General features: G+C 40.1%; 2 long non-coding RNA genes across 3 annotated transcripts; both read right to left on the bottom strand.

Annotated features, from left to right (window-relative positions):
- Positions 1–289: 289 nt before the first annotated feature.
- LOC122088573 lies at positions 290–6580 on the bottom strand. Of its 2 annotated transcripts, XR_006143097.1 has the most exons (4): positions 4350–6580; positions 1646–3857; positions 1336–1411; positions 290–483 (listed from the first exon to the last, which is right to left on the bottom strand). It is a non-coding gene; the product is annotated as an uncharacterized LOC122088573 (long non-coding RNA). The 2 variants fall into 2 exon arrangements; XR_006143096.1 differs by having other exon boundaries at positions 1646–6580.
- A 2612-nt stretch (positions 6581–9192) lies between these two features.
- LOC122088574 lies at positions 9193–12516 on the bottom strand. Its single transcript, XR_006143098.1, has 3 exons — positions 10629–12516; positions 10483–10529; positions 9193–9719 (listed from the first exon to the last, which is right to left on the bottom strand). It is a non-coding gene; the product is annotated as an uncharacterized LOC122088574 (long non-coding RNA).
- Positions 12517–13700: the final 1184 nt, after the last annotated feature.

The raw sequence follows: 13700 nt of genomic DNA, 5'->3' as shown, positions 1-13700 counted from the left end.
TTTTTTTTTTTTTTTTGGTTGCTCGAGGACTAGCAAAGATTAAGTATGGGGGTATTTGATGAGCATATTTATAAGTGAGTTTAGGATTTTAATTCTTATGTTTTTAATTATCACAACCTGCCCCAAATATGGCTAAGGTATACATTATTGGATACCCAACCCAGTCAGCCAGACAATACCCAGGATCACAGATGCAGTTCGATAACCAAACCTATTTCATATGTCATCTAATAAATCAAAGTATGCATATAAGATCCATAAAACATAAATAAGTATGTTGACTAGACTATTGTGATATCAACTAATTTAATTAGAGCCATAAATCCATTCACAAGTAATATAATATTTACAACCTTACATACAACACATTCTGTAATAATACACTCTATACACATTGCTTAAATCATCTATCCAGCAAGTGTCCAACAATTACACCTGCATATCTGAACTGCCTCTGCCGTGCCAAAGCTCCAGTTCCATTATCTAAAAAGAAGATATCAACAGGGTTGAGCTACACAGCTCAGTGAGGGGTGAGCATGCAAGCACACATATACACATCATGAATGCCATCACAAGCTCACAATATCATACCACATTTTCCATATGCAAAATCCACATGATTCATTTATTAGTCTATTTTCCATTCTAATTACTAAGTCTCAGTATCTATAGGTATAAGTGTTATAAGCAACGTAGGTGGCATTCCCTACCCTATACGTTAGACCTCCGGAATACAAGCTCGTTGCAAGTAAGAGCTAGGCAGTCCCGGTCAGAGCCTCGATCCTTCATGTGTCTGAAAACCATGGGTACAATACGTCGTATCATGTTGTGCCCTCTCTGGATACAGTACGTCGTACCCGGGCGTAGTAGTCCTGTACGACATACCACCTAGTGGGATTAGCCAATACTTCACCCCCTATTGGCAAGGGGTTATAGCACTAGGGATGTGAGCCTAACAATATGCAATCTACATGCATCCATAGCATCTATGCATACAACTGTGGCCATAGCTGTAAGACTGACCTCTAAGCCCATAGTACCGAATAGAACCCCGTCCACACCATGCCACAGACTATCAATATTACAGCCATTTCCAAATACGTACATCTGTGGTCCTAGCTGTAAGACTGAGCTCTGAGCCCACGGTACTGGACTGAACCTCGGCCACACCATGCCAAAGACTATCAATATTACATCCAACACCACACCACTATCATAGTAGGCATCCACAAAACCATGATCACATCCATGTCGGTGTAACATAATAGTCATCACATACCACAGGGAATTGAAAAGATAGAAACACTTCATAAAAGAAATCCAACACCCACTCACCTGAAATTCCCAATTCTGGTGTCTTTCACTAAATTTCCGATCTCGCAAATCCTCACCAGGTACACATATAAGGTTCCTATTTATCAAGTTACATGTAAGTTAATTTACTGACATAGTTATTTACAAATTATCATTCCTAGGTTTCATTTGGATTCTTGTATTCAGATCCAACTGCAACTGAATTCCTTCTTGTCCAATTTAGAGAAAAACTAATGTTGTAAAATTTCTCTTTTCAAGCACGTGATTATCTTTTCAGATTCAGATTCAGATTTCAATAGGTATGAAAAGTAAGTAATAAAAACTTTAGTACCTGCACATGTCGGTCATAAGTTAGAAACTTCGAAACAACCTCTCCTGTAAAGAAGGCGGTAAGGTGGCGTACATTTGGTCCTCTGAGAGCATGCTATAGTAGGATCCTTGTGCACTGGGCTGCTATTTTCTCTTTTTTATTACTCATAGACAGTCCTACAAATCACCATGCTGGACATAACTAAGCATCTATAGAATCGTTAATTCACAATACATATGTAATAATAATATTCAATATATAAAAATTTATTGAAAAAAAAAACAAAGTACAGTTCAAATGTGCATTACAAGCAAAAATCTACAAAAGGCTGAACATAAACATAATTGTCCAACCACAAGTAGGTGGAAGACCCATTACTGATGGAGGAGGAGAGGGCATTGAGAGCATGTGGTCTAAGGTTAAGGATTTCTAAACCCAGGAAGCATTAGATGTAGGAGAGACCATGAAATAGAGTCCTTTTTAAGGAGAGAGAAGACTATCAATTTCACCCAGATACTATTGTGCTTGGAAGCAAGTTTCCATATGAGCTTGAGGGTGGCAGCTATGATGTTATCATTGACTCTTCTCAGATAAAGGCCCCCTCAAATTTGAGGAGGCAGACAAATTGTAACACCCTAAACTAGAAGCAGCTGAGCTCAGTGTCAAGACCTAGCTGGCACAAGAGATAGGCTGCCTTATTGTGGTGGATCCATTTGTATAGCAGAAAGAGAGAATTTGGCTGATTTATTGGCCAAAGAAGAAGCATAAATGGCCAAATATGAGTGGGACCAGTCCTACATTGGGTAGACTTAAGACCCCAAAAGTTAGAACAAAAAATGAGTTAAAATGGACAAACCGGCGGCATACCCTGCTGCCAACAGGCTAGCCGGTTCAGGTAGCAAAATGACCAGAAATTGGATTTTTCCTCTGTGGGTCCTACTACTATACAGGATATTTTCACCTATTCCACAGCATAGTAGGAGCATATTTACGGGTTCAAATGCATCACGTTGCATGTGGAACCTCTAAACCTACAATTAGTTATGTCATTTTAAATAATTATAAAAAAATATGTTTTTCTTAAAATGCTAAGCCAGACAGACCCTAAGGTCTGTTTTTGGTTTAATAAAAGTGGGGCAGGGAGTCAGCTAATGCCTCTCCCCTTACTGCCAAGAACAGAAAGAAGCAGTGAAGAAAAAAAGAAAAGGGAAGAAGAAGAAGAAAAAGAGAAGGAGAGAAGGGCGGCTGTTCATATATTTTTTGGGGCTGCAGCTACATGCTTCCTGCTGCTCCTGCGGTGCCCTCTTATTTATGGTATTGAGATGATGCTGCTGCTGCTGTAGAAAAGGGTACATGCAAGCCAAGATGAGAGGTGCAAGGTGCTGTCCAATCTGAAATCCTGTTGAAATCCTACTGCACATGTTGACCTGCTGCTGTACCTGTTCAGAGAAGTAAACTTCATCTCTCTACACTGCTGTACAGTAGATTATATTCATGTACATGGTTTTTCAACCAAGTCTTAAGCATGCAGCCACCCAAAGAGGGAACCCTGGACTGCATGCATATGAATTGGGCTGGTTTCATGGGTTAATTCTTATTGAACATGTTAAATTGATGATTAATTCTTGCTGTCCATATATTCTTGAAGTCCCTGCAGAGACACATAAATTGGGATTGAGCTCCACAGGTATGGGAACATGCTTCTAGGGCTGAAATTTCCATCCCAGGTAAGAAAATTAAGGAATTCCTTAGGGCAGAATTTTAATTCATGTAATTGGGAGTTTTGGGGGCTGTAAAAGGACACTAGAGGCCTTGGGGAACCTTCCTCATGTTGCCAAGGCCAATATCCATCGGCCATGGGCAGCCAGACCCAAGGAAATCCGCAGAATAGCCTCTGAGAGTGCAAAAATTTTCTGCAGATTCTCTCCCACCTGTTGGGCAAGTGTCCAGCCGTTGTATCCCATCGGTTGGGGTATTTTGAGCCCAATCAGCCCCTGTTTTGGTTGTTTAGTACCCTACCTCTTGTGGGTTATGTCCCTTACCTTATTACTCAAATTAACCCTATGGGTAGGGGTAGTTCAGGGGCATTTCCAAGACTGTAAGCATGCATCATCATTACAAAAACAACAAAAGCTTATAGATGCTCATATTTAACCACAAAATCATAGAAATAATGTCCATACCTGTCGACCAAATTTGATTTTAAATATGTGCATTGGAAGTAAGATCCCTACTTTAAGAGGATGGAAATAGATTGAATGAGAACATAAACAAAAAGCCTATCAATAAAGAAATATAGAACATAAATAATCCAAAACATAAGATGCTCACGTTTAACTACAAAATCATCAAGAAAGTTATTATAAATAAATTTAACCTACCCATACACGATATAAGTAACCCTTTAAAACAATCTTCAGTTAAAAACCAAGCATAATAATAACAATAGAGCAATAGATGGCAAAGACCCGACACAAGTAATCCTTTAAAGGACCAACTCTGATTCTCACAGTTTGCCCAATGGAGAATGTTCCATCTCTATCTCCTTGGAAATTGGTGTTGGCTACATTTGAGCAATGACATTACAAGTGAAACAACAACTTAAGCCTTTAGGACCGTGCATTTTGAATATAGAAAAGGAAACTCAGAGACATGCAATCGTGAGAGTAGCCCATTACTACCCATAGTTTTTTGGGGGAGAATATTTTGGGGATGACGGACTTACTTTAAGAGATGACATGGAATCCTGGAAGCCAGGGGCCTTGGTCCATCATCCTATGAAACCCAAAAATAAAAGTTTCAGAATAGGCACTGAGATTCTTAAACCCATACCAAATCTCTGGTTTAACATACAACATTGAAGCATGCTTCCAATGCTTCAATTTTGTAAATAATTTTGAAACTTAGTACAGAAGCAACAACTACTCTCTAGTTGGTTTTCGTCATAGATAAAGAGGGTGCCTTAGTGTAGTTGCATAATAACCCCTCGACCGATCCTGAAATACAAGAATAAACAGCAGAGTTATTTAGGAATTTAAATTTGCATCCAACACTATTACAGAGGAAGACGAAAAGCTCATGAAATCAAAAAACGTGCCTGAAATGGACAAAAAGAAGAAAAACACTAACAGCTTCATTTGTGCATATGGTCTCCCCAAGGATAATTCCATTCCCTTCGTGAGTGAGATCAGTACACACGCTTCTAGGGCTACATGGTTAGCTACAACACCTGGTGCATTTCCCTAAGGATGTCCTCAAGTTCTTCCACCGAACTATTGTACGGAATCATCCCCAAAGAACTTGGTCATAGTGGGTAGTAATCCATGTTATGAACTAAAGGGTTAAAATTTCTATCATCAAATCCACTTCTCAAATTCTCCTGCTCAATAGTCATCTTTCCTACTCGCCCATTGCTAACTTTTAGTATCTAAAAAACTAAAGGTAGACACAAATAGAAAGTGTTATAGAGAGAAGCAAATAAACTAAATTTGACTACTTGGAATATGTCTCTCTTCGCCATGCCTATGATCACATTAATATCACACTCACTGCAGTCCAAGAGAGAAAGAAAAAATAAATTTTGTATCATTTTGAAAACCTGATAAGAGCCTTAATGTAGGCTGCTTAGACGTCTACAGACAGTTTGTAGTCAAATGCTCTTTCATCCTTTTTAATGTGTTAATCATGTACTTAACCCAAGTCATAATAAGACAATCAGCCCATCTGCCCAAAGTTCTAATGTCAGTTTAAAACTGGGACTTAATCGGAATAGTTACAAACCTAATGCCCACTAAAATTACAAGTCTTGCGCAGAGAAAATCAGGTTGGTATTAGAGATGTAAGTTCAAGATTAAGTACAGTTCACTCAAGTAACATATAACTTGTTTACTACATGTACGCTTATATCATTCATCAATAATCAACATTAAGCCATATCAACTTATCAAGAGTCACTAAGAAAATTAGTATTAAGTGTATAACCACAAACCAGAATACCAAATACAAATATGAATACAGTCAATCTCAACCATAGAATCACACAACTGTGCAAACTGAAACTGCAAATAAGTTTTCAAGAACTTGAAATCAAGTAATCATTAATCATTTGTCAAGGAGGATAGCATCCTGCAGCAATATCGCGCCCATAACCTTGGAAGGTTCAAGATAGGATTGAACCATGCTGTTAAGGCTGAACCCTAAACAAGTGGAAAAAAAAAACAATGTATTGGGTACTCTCGGGTTATAATGAATTCTCTATTCTTTTTTTCATTTTTTTTTTAACTACATGATTACAAGTATCTCTCCTAGAATTGGCAAAAATTATATTGTTAATCAAGTATCCAAATGGCATAGAGGAGTATCTCTAATAGAAAATGATATGTTATTTTACCTACAGGAGCAAAACATAAAATGAAGGCTTGCAATTGACAAGATATACTGATAGAAGAGTTGTGTCATACAGTACAAAATGAGTAGAAAAAAATATTAAAAAATCTAGGCAAGCAAAGAACTAAAACATTCCAAACTGATATTGAAAAGATGTGTTCAAGATTGCAACAATAGATATGTTCCAAATTGAATAACAGAGCACTCAAAACATTTTTGTATAATGCCAGATCCAAACTTTCCAAATTACAAGCAAATAGAGCATTACCAGAGTTCTGAATATTAAATAGTGCCACAAGATAAGAAGGAACTTGTAATACCCTACTTCTTAAACCCGGTCTAATTTCACGGTTGACCCGGTTTAACCATGCAGGACCCGAACCGGAGAGGGTTAAGGCGGGTTCTTTATGGACCATGATGGCTAGGGTGACTTTGAACACCGGTTGGCTAGACGAGTCCGAGTCAGTGCCAGAGGAGACGGGTGTACCCAAGTCGTGTACATGCTCATATCATAAGGTCATATACGGATAAAGGTATGTAGCCGTATTCTAAAGCGTATACGTATAATATACTTTATACCGAGAGTCGAATCCCATCAAAATCCCACTTGTTGGCCAATTTTCGGCTCTCAGGTGGACGCATCCACCCACCTGAGTGACCCACCCATGTGATTACTTAGTTATTCTAGAAAGTATAAATAGCATTTATGAGTTTCCATTTTCTCATTTTTGTCATCCGGGTGGTTGGTGAAAAGAGTAAAGAGGAGAGAGAAAAGGAAGGAGAAAAGAGAACGGAGAAGAAGAAAGGGGAGGAAGAGGAAGAAGGAAGGGATTTAAGCGGCGCCAAGGCTTGATCTTCCCATTCTGACGCCGGAAGAGTGATCCCCAACACGAGATCTACGTTTAGAGGTGAGCGAAGGCTATATTCCTTAAACTTTCACCATACCCAAGTAAAACCCTCGATTTGGGTAGTGGTTCTTGGGATCTTGTAGATTCCCCTTGAGATGGTGAATCTAAGGTTTAATAGATGGTTTATGTGTTGATTTTGAAGGATTGGAAGAAGTGTTTCCACGGTTGGAGGAGCATTGGTGATTTGAAGTGATTTTGGGGTTTTGAACGAGTTCTTGAACAAAGAAGGTAAGATGGTTTCCATTCCTTAAATCTAACCTAGATCTAGGTTAGAGCCATCTTATAAGACCTTGAATATGTGGAGAATGGGTTTGGAAAAGCCCCATTTGATTCCCCAAAGGTTGGGGAAGGTTTGGAGAAAAATGGCATTTTCCCGCCAAAACCGGTGGGCCAAATGGCCCGCCTGAGGGCACCCGCCTGAGAGGGCAGACCCTCGGGGCCAACCGGCGGGCCCAATCTGCTGGTTAACCGGCGGGCCAACCTACCCACCGGTCTTAGCAGAACCCTCGGGCCCAACTGGCAGGCCCAACCAGTGGGCCGATCGATGGGCCGACCGACGAGCCTACTAGCCCGTCGGTTATGACTGGTGGGTCTGACTGGTGGGTCATGATAGGTCGGTTGTCCGACCCACCCGAGAGACTCCCAAAGTGATTTTTACGTCCGAATGGACCCAAAATGGACGTGCGACCTTCTTTTAGGATTCTAAAAAGGATTTTGTCATTGGATCTTGGTAATTTTGATCCCAAAATGGTGAAATGCTAACCCCATTCACTTATGTTAGGTTCACCAAAACGTACGCTTCTCGCATCAGATCTTACCCGTACCGAGCGTGAGTCCTTGTACACTACAAGTAAGTGGGGAGAGGACGTTTGGCCTTATGTTAAGGCTTGTTTGGCATTCATTTAATTGTATCTAGACTAGTCATGTCATCATGTGAATTATGTGTAACTTAGCCATCCGCATATTATTATGACTTATGTGTTGTGTTTATTTTCTTAATGTCAAATGATGATGTGAATATGTGATGAATGATGACATCATTGTGCATAATGCATTAGTAGACTAGATGCCATAGTCGGCTTGAAAATGAGTGCATTGGTGGCCCGTGGAATGGGACGCGGGGGCACTATGCAATTGTACTGTGTCATATAGGAGCATGCGGTGTAGGATTATCATCTTCTCGTGCTACGACCCTTCCCAACAGGGGTTGAGGTGTTGGGTTATCATTTGGGGGGAAGCAGTGGTCGCGGTTGTCGGGTCACTGTGGCGGTTAGACATACGCCCGGCTGGTCATTAGGACAGTCGGCAACCTCGGTGGTATATTCAAGAGGGCCAATCGTACTGCTTTTAAATTGCTGGAGTCAGCACCTTTATTTCTGTCATTTACTTTATGTTGAGAGCCGGTGGTCGGCATATTTTACTTTTCCGAGTACTCACGGTGGGCCTTCTCCAACAGCCCTATGGGTGTATCACGGGATGGAGTTCGCAGCTCGTACCCGGAGTATACGTGCACTATGGTTGTAGTAGCACTAAACCAAAGACTTGGTAATGTTGATTAGGTGGATGTGAATTAAAATGAAATGCATAGCATATAGTGCATATGGTTGTGATTTGTTGTATGGACTGTTGTGTGGTCCTTCTTTTCACTTACTAAGCTAGTGAGCTCATCCCACGTGTGCACCTCTTTTAGACGATTTTGCAGGTCATCAACCTGACGAGCATGGGCCGGGCCCCACAGTTGAATTCCTTGAAGAGGATTGGTGGGTCCTTGAGGAATTAGAGCACCGCACGGATTGCTTGTGCGAGGGCTGTGCTACGGGACCGCAGTTTTGATGCCGAGTTGAGCTTCACTTTTGATACCGAGCTGAGCTCCACCTTCGATACCGAGCTGAGCTCCACCTTGATACCGAGCTGAGCTCCACCTTGATACCGAGCTGAGCTCCACCTTTGATACCGAGCTGAGCTCCACCTTTGATACCGGGCTGAGCTCCACCTTTTGATACCGAGCTGGGCTCTACTTTTGATACCGAGCTGAGCTGTACCCTTTGTGTTTTTGATGATCCCTTTTGTGTACTTGATATGTAAATTGTATTCTTTTGTGTAAATATCATGCCTGCGGGCCCACATGTACTAACTATGTATTGTAATTTGGGTATCAAGTATAATGGGAATATATACAGGTAAATTAAGTCTTCCGCTGAACTGATGAACTCTTTCTTAGTTGTGTATATGCTATGGTTGGATACTGTATCAGATGATCCTGGCAGGTTTGGGTTAACCGGAGTTAACCCGGTCACCGGTCCGGTTCTGTGTGAAGGGGGCGTGACAGAACTACCATTCATAACCTGAAAGGGATGAGAGAGAACTTCATCTTCTACACTAACTCCTTAATTGTCGTAGAAGGCAGGGTATCTTGGCTGTTCCACCTTGCACTCCATTCAGCAATCAAAATATCATTAGGTTAAGGTGCCCATGATTCTTATTTCCATTCAACACCCAATACTTAAATATATTGTTTCCCTTGCTTCTGAGCTCATGTGCATCTCTGTTGCCACTCCCTTACTGCCGAGAACAGAAACAAGAAGAAAAGGAGGAGAGAAGGGCTGCTGTTAATATATTTTCTTGGGGCTGCAGCTACATGCTTCCTGCTGCTCATGTTGAGCCCTCTTATTTGCGGTATTGAGATGATGCTGCTGCTGTTGTAGAAAAGGGTGCATGCAAGCCAAGATGAGAGGTGCAAGGTGCTGTCTAAGCTGAAATCTTATTGAAATCCTACTGCACATGTTGACCTGCTGCTGTACCTGTTCAGAGAGGTAAACTTCATCACTCTACACTGTTGTACAGTCGGTTATAATGATGTAAATTGTATTTCCACCAAGTCTTAAGCATGCAGCCACCCAAAGAGGGAACCTGGACTGCATGCATATGAATTGAACTGGTTTTTTGGGTTGATTCCAATTGTACATGTTAAATTGATGATTAATTCTTGCTGTCCATATATTCTCGGTAGTATATAGACCTATAACAAGTCCCTGCAGCCACCCATTAATTGGGATTTAGCTCCACAGGTTTGGGAATATGCTTCCAGGGATGAAATTGCCATCCTAGGAAAAACATTTAAGGAATTCCTTAGGGCAGAATTTTAATTCATGTAATTTGGAGTTTTTGCGGCTGTAAAAGGACCCTAGAGACCTTATGGAACCTCCCTCATTTTGCCAAGGCCAATACCCATCGGCCATGGGCAGCCCGACCCAAGGAAATCTGTAGAACAGCCTTTGAGAGTGCAAAAATTTCTACAGATTCTCTCCTACCGGTTGGGCAAGTGGCCAGCCGGTTGTTTCCCACTGGTTGGGGTATTTTGAGCCCAATCAGCCCCTGTTTTGGTTGGTTAGTACCCTACCCCTTGTGGTTTATGTCACTTACCTTATTACTCAAATTAACCCTATGGTTAGGGGTAGTTTGGGGGGCATTTCAAGACTTTAAGCATGCATCATCATTGCAGAAAAAACAAAAGGTTATAGATGCTCACATTTAACCACAGAATCATGGAGAAAATGTCCATACCTATCGACCAAATTTGATTTTAAATATGTTTATTGGAAGCAAGATCCCTACTTTAAGAAGATGGAAATAGATTGAATGAGAACATAGACAAAAAGCCTATCAGTAAAGAAATATATAACAAAAATAATCCAAAACATAAGATATACCTAAAACACTCTGCAGGTCTTCACACGAACCTCAGAAAGATGCTTACATTTAACTACAAAATCATCAAGAAAATTATTATAAATAAACTTAACCTAACCATAAAAGATATAAGTAACCCTTTAAAGCAATCTTCAGTAGAAAACTAAGCATAATAATAACAATAGAGCAATAGATGGCAATGATCTGACACAAGTAATCCTTTAAAGGACCAACTCTGCTTCTCATAGTTTTCCCAATGGAGAATGTTCTATCTCTATCTCCTTGGAAATTGGTGTTGGCTACATTTAAGCAATGAAATTATAAGTGAAACAACAACTTAAGCCTTTAGGACCATGCATTTTAAACATAGACATGGTAACTCAGAGACATAAAATCATGAGAGTAGCCCATTACTACCCATACTTTTTTGGGGCAGAAGATTTTGGGGATGGCAGACTTGCTTTAGGCGATGATATGGAATCCTAGAAGCTTAGGGGCCTTGGTCCATCATCCTACAAAACCCAAAAATAAAAGTTTCAGAATAGGAACTGAGATTATTAAACCCACACTAAATCTCCATGCCTGTTATAACATTAATATCACACTCACTGCAATCCAAGGGAGAAACAAAAAATACATTTTGAATCATTTTGAAAACTTGATAAGAGCCTCAATGCAGGCTGCTTAGACATCTATCGGCTGACCAGTTCCCCTGGCATAATAGGCCTTGCTGGGCAGTTCACAGCAGAGGTATTACATCATACCAACTTCAAATAAATTCCCTACACCTTTAGAGTCCATTTCCCAATTTAAATTGGGTCTCTGAGCACTGTATTAAACCAATAAGGTATCTTTTTTCCCAATTTGCACCCTGGGTATTCCAACTAAATTTTTTGCCTACCCTTGGGCAAAATTAGGGTCATGTGTGAGCAACTCCCACCACCAATTGCAATTAATTTAGTTCAATTGCAAAAAGCCCCATGGTTTAGGGTTTTGGGGATAATACTGCAGTTAATTGGGTTACAATTAGGGTCCAGAAGTTGGGCTTGTTGCTGTTGAAAACTGTACTGATTTCCCATCAGTAATTTCTCTCACCTAATTTCATTTTTATACTAACCCTATGCCTTGCCAATTCCTAACCTAGCTTAATTCACTTAGTTGGGTTTAGGTAATTACCTTTTAATGTTCCTGGGTGTGTACAAGCAATCCACATGAAGCTATACAGCTCTGGAGCACCTTTTCGCAACATCCTTCCACTACTGGTAGTATCTGAGAGTGCAGGTACAGCAGCAGTAGTGATAATAGAGAGGAGCAGTAGTAGAAGTAGAGAATGCAACGGAGAGGAATAGCAGCACTCCCTCTCTATAACCTCCTTCTTCCTATCTTCTTCTTTCTCTCCTCCTTTCCTTCTCCTTTCTTTCTCCTCCCTATTTTCCCTCGTATGAGGCAGTAAAGGAAAGGAAAAAGTAGCCGACCTACCCCTTTTATATAGCTAAACAGACTTAGGGTCTGTTATTTCGTTGATAAATCCCATTTTTTCTAAGTAATTAAACGTAAATAACTCATAATAGAAATTAAAGTTTAACATGAAACTAGTTGCATTATGACCCCCTTATTCATGCCTCAATCCATGGTAAGAATGGGTAGAATTACCCTACAAAACAGTGGGGCCCACAAAGGAAAAATGTAATTTTTGGGCATTTTGCCACTGAACTGGCTGGCAGATTGCCAGAGGCTATCCTATCGGTTTGCTTTTACTGGCCTCCCTGCTATCCTACCATCTTCCCAGAGTAGTCCACCTTATGTGAGACTCTTCCCCTACACCTGTAGACCACTCTCTCACCTTCCCTATCCTTCACCCTTATCTACTTTCTTATCCACACAATTGTACTTACTTGTGCAGCTACTTACTTTGAATTTCTACTTCTCATTCCTCTCTTTACTTTTCTCAATTAAACTCATCAAGATTTAGAGCTATCAAGATTTAGAGCTATCATCCTCGCATAACTATTGTTGTCCTTCAAACTTGATTCCAATGGTTTCGATAGCAAAAAACAAAGGCTCGTCAATGAAAGACCTCAATCACCGAATCCTCGTTACATCAATCGTGCTGGAGAAAATTGATAGTGAGTAACAACTTATCCAGATTACATTTAGAATAAAATAACAAGAAAATGATAAAGAGGAAGACTTACATTTTCCTCGAGCATTCTTGCGAACACAAACCAGAGCAGCCCAAATAAGAGAAAGGGAATAGAATACCTTTTTCTATAATAAAGAATCTTAATTCACCTGACAGGGTTGTGAATTAATTCCAGATGAAAATTTTTCCATGATAGTTGAATACACTGCGATTGGGAAGCAGTAAAAGAAAAACAATCAACCTAAAAATTCCAGTTAGGGTAAACTTCATAGGAATATGAGAGAAAAACTAATGTTGTAAGATTTCTCTTTTCAAGCGAAAACTAATGTTGTAAGATTTCTCTTTTCAAGCGCGTGATTATCTTTTCAGATTCAGATTCAGATTTCAATAGGTATGACAAGTAAGTAATAAAAACTTTAGTACCTGCACATGTTGGTCATATGTTAGAAACTTCAAAATAGCCTCTCTTGCAAAGAAGGCGGTAAGGCGGCGTACATTTAGCCCTCCGCGACATGCTATAGCAGGATCCTTGTGCACTGGGTCACTCTTTTTTCTTTTTTATTACTCATAGACAGTCCTACAAATCACCACGCTGGACATAACTAAGCATCTACAGAATCGTTAATTCACAAATTCACAATACATATGTAATAATAATATTCTATATATAAAAATTTATTGAAAAAAAAAACAAAGTACAGTCGCAATGTGCATTACAAGCAAAAATCTACAAAAGGTTGAGCATAAAGATAATTGTGCAACCAGAAGTAGGTGGAAGGCCCATTACTAATGGAGGAGGAGATGGTATTGAGGGCATGTTGTCTAAGGTTAAGGATGTTTTTCCAAACCCAGGAAGCATCAGATGTAGGAGAGACCATGAAATAGAGTCCTTTTTAAGGAGAGAGGAGAATATCAATTTCACCCAGATACTATTGTGCTTGGAGGTAAT

The sequence above is a fragment of the Macadamia integrifolia genome, chromosome 9 (genome assembly GCF_013358625.1).
Source record: "Macadamia integrifolia cultivar HAES 741 chromosome 9, SCU_Mint_v3, whole genome shotgun sequence".
Taxonomy (NCBI): domain Eukaryota; kingdom Viridiplantae; phylum Streptophyta; class Magnoliopsida; order Proteales; family Proteaceae; genus Macadamia; species Macadamia integrifolia.
The sequence above is the reverse complement of the archived record's forward strand: the minus strand, read 5'-3'. Positions and strand labels throughout refer to the sequence as shown.